The 9,441-nt window shown below is 37.0% G+C and overlaps 1 pseudogene; it reads right to left on the bottom strand.

Moving 5' to 3' along the window:
- Window positions 1-409: 409 nt before the first annotated feature.
- LOC149139050 (protein CANDIDATE G PROTEIN-COUPLED RECEPTOR 7 pseudogene) lies at window positions 410-1,720 on the bottom strand (annotated as a pseudogene).
- Window positions 1,721-9,441: the final 7,721 nt, after the last annotated feature.

Below are 9,441 nucleotides of genomic sequence, written 5' to 3'. Positions count from 1 at the left end.
GCCTACAATTGGTCCTAGTGATTTTGTTCCAGAATAGGAGGGAGGGTCATTATCTGAGGAAAATGGAGATAAGGGGGAAGAGCCATGGTATTCATTTCATATTATTTCTTGTTAGTTCATCATTGAAAATTGAATTCTTTTTATGGGTATTCAAATGGTTCCATGGTTTTCCATGCTTGAAAAGTTGGAATTGGCCTCACAATCATTTTTTTCAATAAAGTAAAAGTGTGTCACAACAAGAGAAAAATGCAACAAAAAGTTGAATCACATATCTGTTTAGCTTTCACAGGTTCCTCACATTAGGTATACAAAACTTCTAAAATGTGAGCAGAATTAGTCAGATTTGAAAGGTTATTTCATCCTTGGAGTTTACGAGTGTCTAGCAAACATTGGCATCCAGATTTCTACATTAAAGCTCAAAATCTTCATCCTGAAGGGCTACCATCTATGTTGCAGCCTCTTCTTCATCATCAAGAACAAGGTAGGGGTTCTTGTCTACCGGTTGGAACTTGTAAAATGTGAATATATAGAAGGAAAGGCTTACAACCTCTTCTGCACCATTTCTCACCCACATGAACTTGTACGCTGTGATTGTTATGAAGGCGTAAACCATGATTCTTGTAAAATACAAATAGCTGACAACAACAATGTAAAATTGCCTGAAAAGGGTCAATTTTGCCAAGTTCCTAGCTGCCTTCCCATCAGTCTTGGATGCTTCACGGAGATTCTTGATCGACCAAACAATTGGAAAAATGATTGCACAACAACAGATAATATCTATAAGCAAAAATGCCTGCTCCCATGTAAACCAATCTTTTGTAGAAGGTCTAGTCTCAGCAATAACTATGCTCACAATGTTAGCAAAAACTTGCAATGGGATCATGATCATAAGAACATTTTTCTCTCTTTCCTAAAGATAAGGCTTCAAAAAGGACCAACTTGTACCTATGAGAACTATTACATTGAAGAGCAAGATGCCCTTAAAAAACCCAAAGATATAGAAGGAAATATCCTATCCATGGAAAGTGCCTGTCTTATTAACATACAATTTATCCTCGGTTACGCAGATCAGATTCAATGCTTTGAACAGGAGTAATGCACACATAAGAACATGGATTCTATGCACCATGGCCCTTTGTTTTACACAGGAAAAAATCCAAACCCCAAGGAAAATCACATACAAAACAAAGAAACAAAAGTAAAGTGAGGGAAATTGGGTCTAACCTGTGGGAAGGAAATGCTTCACATTGCCCTCCAAATTGTACATTTTGGTGTGGACATTCATTGAAAATTTGTACTGAGTATAACAATTTGCAAAAAATAGACCATACTCATTGGCATCTACAACAGGGTATAAGTTATTATATGTATTGTCTACACACATCTCCTTGAAGTTTAATAGTGGCGTGATGTAATGACTGTCAAAGACATAATAATTGGGATTCTCCTCCAATTCTACTAGAACTTGCACCAAAGATTCATCTGATAATAAGAAAAAACCCATCATGGAGAGATCTGGATCAGGGCCTTGCAATGTGCTCACCCATGCCACATCTTTTACAAATATTTCAACATGCCCTGTGTGAGTGAACCCAAAATTTTCAAACATAATCATGGCTCTAGAATCTAAATCTATTATGGAGTCCCTGATCGCTGCAGAGAAAATGGGTAGGATGGAAATCCAAATTACTAGTATGACTTGAATATAGATGCACAACATAGTGGGGAAATTGAGGTTTCCCATGGCTGGAACACCCAGTTCCAGATCCAGATCTAGATCTAAGTGTTTGAGAAAAAATCCACAAGGAACAAAGACTTATGGAACATTTTGAAGCCAGCTGAAGAGATGGGAATTGTTAAACTACAAGTAAGTCAGTCAAAGGGGGAGGGAATCTATAAAAATAAATAGGAATCCTACATGGATGGAAAAAAGGTTGATTGTTCATAAGGGAAAAAAGGTAATGAATTTTCTTGGCTAAGGTTATAAAATGATAACAGTCCAACAAACCCACCCCTTACTTCGACTCCAAGGATGCATCTACCCCAGAATCAATTTATGAACTAGTTTAATAGAAACTACATGAAATATTGATTATATATATAAACCATTTGAATTGGCTTGTCGGATTGGTTCTGTACTGAACCAACTAGTTTGATATGGAACTAGTTACTAAACCAGCTGAAGGGCCAGACCATCCTCTTTTAGGGTCAAATTGGCTGAATTGGCTAGTTCTAGTTATGGTTATGGTTTGGTTGGTTTGAAAAACATTGTACTTTGAAATATTTTTATCATTTTAGGTAATTCTCTTGGATTTCTACATTAGATTTTTTTCTTTGTCCATTAGATTACAGAAAGAAAGAATAGTTTACATACAAGTAGACAGGAGGATTACCAATAGTCTAGGTGATTATGTAGTTATTGGTAGACTTGAGAGTGTTGAGATCATTGAATGTTAAGAAAACTTACTGTAACCATGTTATGTGCTTAATTCTGTAGTGAAGAACCCACTACAGTCACAACAGGGAGCAGAAAAGAGGGTAAGGAGAAAGAGGACCAAATCAGTAGCTGCCCCCAAAATGTGAAACTTGGATGTAGATGATAGAAGGATAAATGAGTTTGGGACATTGGCTTCTCTTGAAGATCAGGCTTAAGGACTTGCAAGTGAAAATAATAGAAGTGACAATTTTCAATTAGTTTTTTGGATCACAGGCCAAATTGAAGAGATATTATTAGTTCTAGATCATGATGGGATGTTACTTTTATTTGTAATTCATGATACAATAAGGTGAAGGGTGAGCGGATGAAATTACGTGACAAAGCCCAACTTGTTTGTGATCTAGCAAGGATATTTTCACTTCTTTGACCTTTTCTTTAGAATTGTAATATCCTTGAGCATTTTCTCTATCATTGCTAAGAGAAAACACTGATTGGGAATTAATTTTTTGTTAACAACCTAAATGCCTTGTTTGGTTCTCAAAATCATGTTGAATCATTAAAATATTTCTAGGTTGTCTCCGATGAAGAGGGTCTTTGGGGTGTTTGGTTTTCAGCCAAAGAACTGAGATTGAAGGATGGAAAAGCTTTTGCCTGTTATGATGAACTACTTTTAGATGAAGGTCATCTAAATCATCAAACTTAGTATATTTCATCTTCCTTTATTTTATAGTTCTCTTTATGAGTTCCTTTTTAAGTGGAAATCATTGATTTAATAATGGAAGCATACATGATATGATTTATGGCATGTCCTTCAATTTATGCAGGCCCATGTTAGCTTCAAGAGTGGATACCACTGAAGAGAGATAACTAAAAAGCACCTAGAATTCATATGGCTCATCCTATTACTATAATAAAATTTGAAGGCGCACAGAAGCACTGTAGAGAAGCTATGGGTAATTATATTTGGAATGTGGGAGATCATATGGATTCATGGATATTTGATGGGTAATGTCTTGTCATTTTCTCAAATCAAGTTTAGATTAGAACACCAGACAACTTTTGCACACTCTTAATTGTTATGCTTGTCTATGGCTTTTTGCGTATATTGCACGAGTTAAAGGGAAGTGGCTCAAAACATTTTCTTCCTTGTTACATTTTATATATGAGGGTACAAGATTAAAAATGAGTTACAAACTATGAAGTATATAGATATCCTACCAGCCTTGAAGGACTCATCACCTGTGTTTTCTGGTGTTGGAGATGAGTGGACACCTTGGAGGATTTTGGTGATGCCCTCCATCTCTTAGGACATCTCTTCCAAATACGGGACATCTAGGAGATGTCGTTCTTAGAGAGGAAACACTATGGGATGTCTCTTCTTATTCAGGAATGTCTAAACATTCCTTCTCCATGGGATATTTTATGGTGTCAACATTCATTTGATGTATTTTAAGCCAACTACATAAAAAAAAAATCATTCACCAATTCGGAGCCAAACCTCTATCCAAAAATGTGGACGACTGCAATAGCTTTAGAGGGTCCTTTTTTGGAGTTATATGCTTGGAGATTGTTATTTGTATGTGATCCGAATTGGATCCTAAACACTCTCTAAGTTTTCATAAACTCGTTTAAATTATGCCAAATAGATTCAAGTCTCAAAAGGATCAAGCTATCAGAAGGAATCCTCGTTATAGTTGCAATTGATCGACGCAGAGCAACGAGGACCCTTGGTCGAGCGCGCAGACTGTTGGCCCATGGTAACGCATGCTAACGCAAATTATCAAAACCAGAGGCTAATTAAAGAAACGAGGGTGGTTTCTGATACGCGATTAGTGCTAAAGCACTAATTGTGTATCACAGGGCACCCCCCCAGTGAAGGAAAGCCTTGAAGTGCCCAGACTCGAAATGGCTATGAAATGCAGAAAAGTAATAAATTCGATTCTGTGGATTCCACAAAATTTCCAGGATATCGGAAGGCCTCAATGCGGTAAGAAATTTTGGCCGAGTCCTACCCGATGCCACACACTAAGTGACACACGTTCGACAGAGGAGAGATAAATCTTCTCACATCGGACGGGTAAACGTCATGCTACTTACCTGCCTGATATGAATGACAACTGTAGGATTTGGGGGGCCAGATCAATGGCTAAGGCACGTCCTGAAAAATGACCAGATTTGACAAGGTTGTAAAGCAAGATTACATGGGATTTGAAGTCCGACATGGACGATGAGTTGGCAGAAGATTAGTGTTTTGTAGGCATATTCGAGAAAAAGGGAATAATAGCCATTCAAATGTGTCCAAGGAACTTGAAACACTCACCTGTTGTAGAATAGGTGGCCACCTCCCTATGAAGCATTACACAGTGATGATGATGCAAAACAGGGGAGTTTGAACAGACAGAGGAAGGAAAACCAAAATGTCAGGAAGCGGAAACAAATCGACAGAGAGCAGACTATCCTTAAAGCCATGAACTAACAAAAGAAGAGATAGATAGAGACACACACAGAGAGGAGTTAGTTAGCCACAGAGAGCTAAGAGTAGAGAACAAAGAGAAGAAGTCGAGCTGACCTAAGGGCAGTATCGAGCCAGACAAAGACAGAGAGAGTCAAACAGTCTGTGCACTCCAGAGAAATCTTGAGAGGTTCAAGTGAGCTCCTCGGCATAGGCCTATCATGTATGAGTTTCAGATTGGGCTCATACTACTATGACCAGTAGAGGTCAAGTACCTGTAAGGAAAGTCTATGTACTCAAATCCTACTGATTCATATATGTTGAGTGGGGCTCAAATTGAGCTCACTGTTGTAAAGAAACCCTGCTTTGAAAACATAATAGAGAGGCCACCACTGAAAGCTCAACCAGGAGACGTAGCCCAAGAGTATTGGGTGAACTCCTTATTAAACTTGTTGTGTTTACATGTTTTACTATTATATTTTATCTAACTGCCTCAGTGTCTATGTATTTCGTAATCTTATCGATCCATTGCATAAAGTAACATAGGAAAATCCATGCACATGATTCTGTAATACCTTTAATTCTTTGTCCTGGATAAATTCTAGATCAAGTGGTATTAGAGCTCTAGGTTAATAAGGTTAGAGAAGCTTGTGCTGGATTCTGTTGTTGAATGCTAACTAGATCAAAGATTAAATTAGGAGAAGGAGAGTTGGTTGAAACTAACTTTGAAATTGGAAGAGTCTATCGTGGGGGGAAAATGTCAAAAGAAATTCCCTTGGAATCAGACCCTCAGTTCATGGATGGTTTCATGACCATGAGAGTCATGTTAGAGGAAATGTATAGAGAATTTAAGAATGGTAGAGAGGAAGATGCATCAAACTACAAAAGAGATAAAGGAGCAGAAGAATCTCTCCTCCATGACCACTCTAAAGGAAAGGGGAAAGAAGAAAAATTTCCAACACCTCCTAGTAGCCCTGAAAACAAAACAAGGCATCTTTCATTAAATTAGATGTTAAATTTGATTACTAATATATGATGGAGAGTTGAATGTAGAGAAGTTGGATAATTGGATTAAACAGATTGATGTTCATTACAGAGTGTAGAGCATTGATTCAGACAGTAGTAAGATTTAGCTGGCCAGCCTATGCCTTGGAGGCACTACCTTGGTATGGTAGGAAGGCAGGACACAAGCTGACATGAAGACGCATGGTAAGATTCTTTCTGTCTGGAGTGAATTTGCTTCTACAATTAAAAAGCAATTCTATCCACTAGCCTATATGCAACAAGCCATGATGAGCTAGCAAACTCTTTCACAATTAAAAGCACAAAGTGTACAAAGTTACACTCAACACTTTAGGAAAAGAGCTTTGATTCTAGGAATTTTTTTAGACTCACCTGAAGCTCTGCTGAAGTATATAGGTGGTCTACATAGTTACTTAAGGCACACAATTCTCATGTTTAATCCCACTAGCATAGATGAGGTATTTGTTCAAGCTACACATCTAGAGACTAGAGGAAAGAATGTGAACCCAAAAGTTGGGGGATCATCCAAACCCATTACAAGCAAGAATAAGGAGAAAAGAAAACAAAAATGGAAAGAGAGGAAGACAAATATTGTACAAAAGACCAAGTTTTCATGCACTCACTGTAAGAAGGATGGGCATGATGATGAACACTGTTGGATCCTGCATCTAGAGCTGAGACCCAAGAAGTTCGAGGGCAAGAAAAAGAAGGTTGCTGCAGCTATTAAAAATGATTTGGGGTCAAATTCAGGAGATGAAACAAAAATTGCAGCCACATGTATAAAAGGTAAAAATTCTGAAGCATCTACTAGTAATTCTGCACAATCTAATGATAATGAAGAAAATGAGAGGAAAAGACATGAGCTTTTTGATATTCGAGTTATTTCCAAGCATTAAAAGATTGATACTTTGTTTGATAGTGGCTCTCAAGTAAATTTAATTTCTAAAGCAATTTTAAAGAAGTTGGGATTACTAACCACACCTCACAAGAAGCCATACCCATTAGGTTGGTTATGTGATAAAGCACAGCTACAAGTGACTAGACAATGTAAACTTAGGTTTTCTTTTGGGTCAGCATTTGTAGATGAGTTTGAGTTAGATATAATTCCTTTGGATATGTGTGGAATTGTTTTAGGAAGTCCTTACTTATACGATAGAAAATCTATTTTCTATAGAGTTGAGAACAAGTATCAACTTGTTAAAGATGGAATCGAATATATTGTAAGATCTCATAAAATCAAGAATAATTATACTCTCATAAACTCAGGGTGAATGAAAATAATTGTAAATTCATGCAATCAATTTTTATTGATGGTTGTAAAGGAAAAGGAACCTGATAAAACCAATGTATTTGAGGGTTGTGATGCTAAACAACAAGCTAATTTAGAAAAAGTTATTTCAGAATATGATATGCTATTTCAAGAACCTAAAGGTCTGCCACTCAAAAAGGAAATAGTACATGATATTAATTTGCAGCAAGATGCTCCATTGCCTAACATCGGAATGTACAGGTTGTCCGCTTTAGAGAATGCAGAAATCAAGAAGCAGGTATAGGAGCTTCTCGAGAAGGGGTTCATCAGACCTAGCACATCACCATGTGGGTCTCCAATTATCTTGGTGAGAAAGGAATATGGCTCATGCAGAATGTGCATTGATTACCGAGCACTAAATAAGATAACGATCAAAAATCGTTATCCCCTTCCTCGCATAGATGATCTATTGGATCAATTAAAGGAAGCTGTTTATTTTTCCACGTTGGACATGCATAGTTGCTATCATCAAGTCAGAGTTGCAGAGCAAGATTCATGGAAGACTGCTTTCAAAAAAAAGTAGGGATTGTATGAGTGGTTGGTTATGCCTTTTGGTTTAACTAATGCTCTTGCTACTTTCATGAGAGTAATGATTGATGTACTCATACCTTTTCTTGATTATTTTGTCATTGTATATTTGGATGAAATTCTTATATTTAGTAAAACATGGGAAGAAAATTTAAAGCATGTTAAGGCTCTAGATGTTTTGAAAAAAAAAGTCTTTATGTTAAGCTCTCAAAATGTGAATTTGGCAAGTCATCTTTGAATTATTTGGGTCATATTGTAGGGGGTGGTGAATTGAAGATAGATCCCTCTAAGGTTGCAGTCACTGTAAACTGGCCTAAACCCAAATCTACTATCGAAGTTAGAAGCTTCTTAAGAGCAACACATTATTGGAGAAAGTTTATTTCTAACTTTTCCTTAATTGCAGCTCCCTTACATGCTTTAACAGGATTGAACAAGGTGTTTCAGTGGGGAGGCAAACAACAAAAAGCCTTTAACACCTTGAAAGAAAAGATTAGTACAACACCAATACTAGCACTGCCCAATCTTCAAAGACCATTTGAGATTGAAATGGATGCCAGTGACTATGCCATGGGAGCAGTGTTGATGCAACACGGTAAACCCATATGTTATCATTCTGAGACATTTAATTCTACAGTAGTTAATTATCCCACATATGATAAATAATTGTATGCATTAGTACAGAGTGTGAAAAAGTGGAAACATTATTTAATGGGCAAAGAGACAATTATACACACTGATCATCAGCCACTTCAATCTTTGCACTCACAAGCTAAGTTACAGCAATCATCTTGTCATCAGATATAAAAAGGGCATACACAATAAAGCTGCAGATATGTTGTCTAGACCAATCATAAGTGCATCCACTATACTTAAGCATAATTCAGTATTGCATGAAAGCTACATTGAACAGTATGCTCAAGATATAGATTTTAAAGATGCATATGCAACTTTAAGTCATGGCAAACAAGTAGAGGAATTGGATTATCATGTTAAGGACCAACTCTTCTATCATTTTGGAAAGTTATGCATTCCTAAAATAGAAAGAGTAAAGACAATTTGAGAAGCACGCACTTATCTAATATCAGGTCACTTTGGTGTAAGTAAAACAGTTGCACAACTGCAAAGATTTTATTATTGGCCAAAAATGAATGAGACAGTTTCTATATATGTAAGAGGGTGTACCATGTGTGCTAAAAGCAAGCCTAGCAACAGAAAACTAGGCTTGTACACTCCACTTCCAGTTCCTTCTCATCCTTGGGAAAGTGTTTGCATGGACTTTGTTGGAGGACTGCCTAAATCTAGGAAAGGTCATGACTATTTATTTGTTGTTGTGGATAGGTTCAGCAAAATGTGTATTTTGATACCTTGTAACAAATAGATTACAACTGAACAAACTACAAAGTTATTCTTTCAGCATGTATGGGCTCATTTTGTATTACCGACTTCCATTATATTTGATCGAGATACCCGATTTGTTGGGAAATTTTGGTCAAGTTTGTGGGAATTGATGGACACCAGACTGAAGAATAGCACAACTTTTCATCCACAAATAGATGGCCAATAGAAGTAGTCAACAGGACAGTGATCCAGTTGCTTAGAGGCTATTGCAGCGAGCATCACCGGCTTTGGGATGAAAATTTATATTATGTACAACATGCTTACAACTGAGCTAAACATTCTTCTACACAGAGA

The sequence above is a fragment of the Pinus tabuliformis genome, chromosome X (genome assembly GCF_031772625.1).
Source record: "Pinus tabuliformis cultivar Carrire ecotype Pingquan chromosome X, CPIR1, whole genome shotgun sequence".
Taxonomy (NCBI): domain Eukaryota; kingdom Viridiplantae; phylum Streptophyta; class Pinopsida; order Pinales; family Pinaceae; genus Pinus; species Pinus tabuliformis.
The sequence above is the reverse complement of the archived record's forward strand: the minus strand, read 5'-3'. Positions and strand labels throughout refer to the sequence as shown.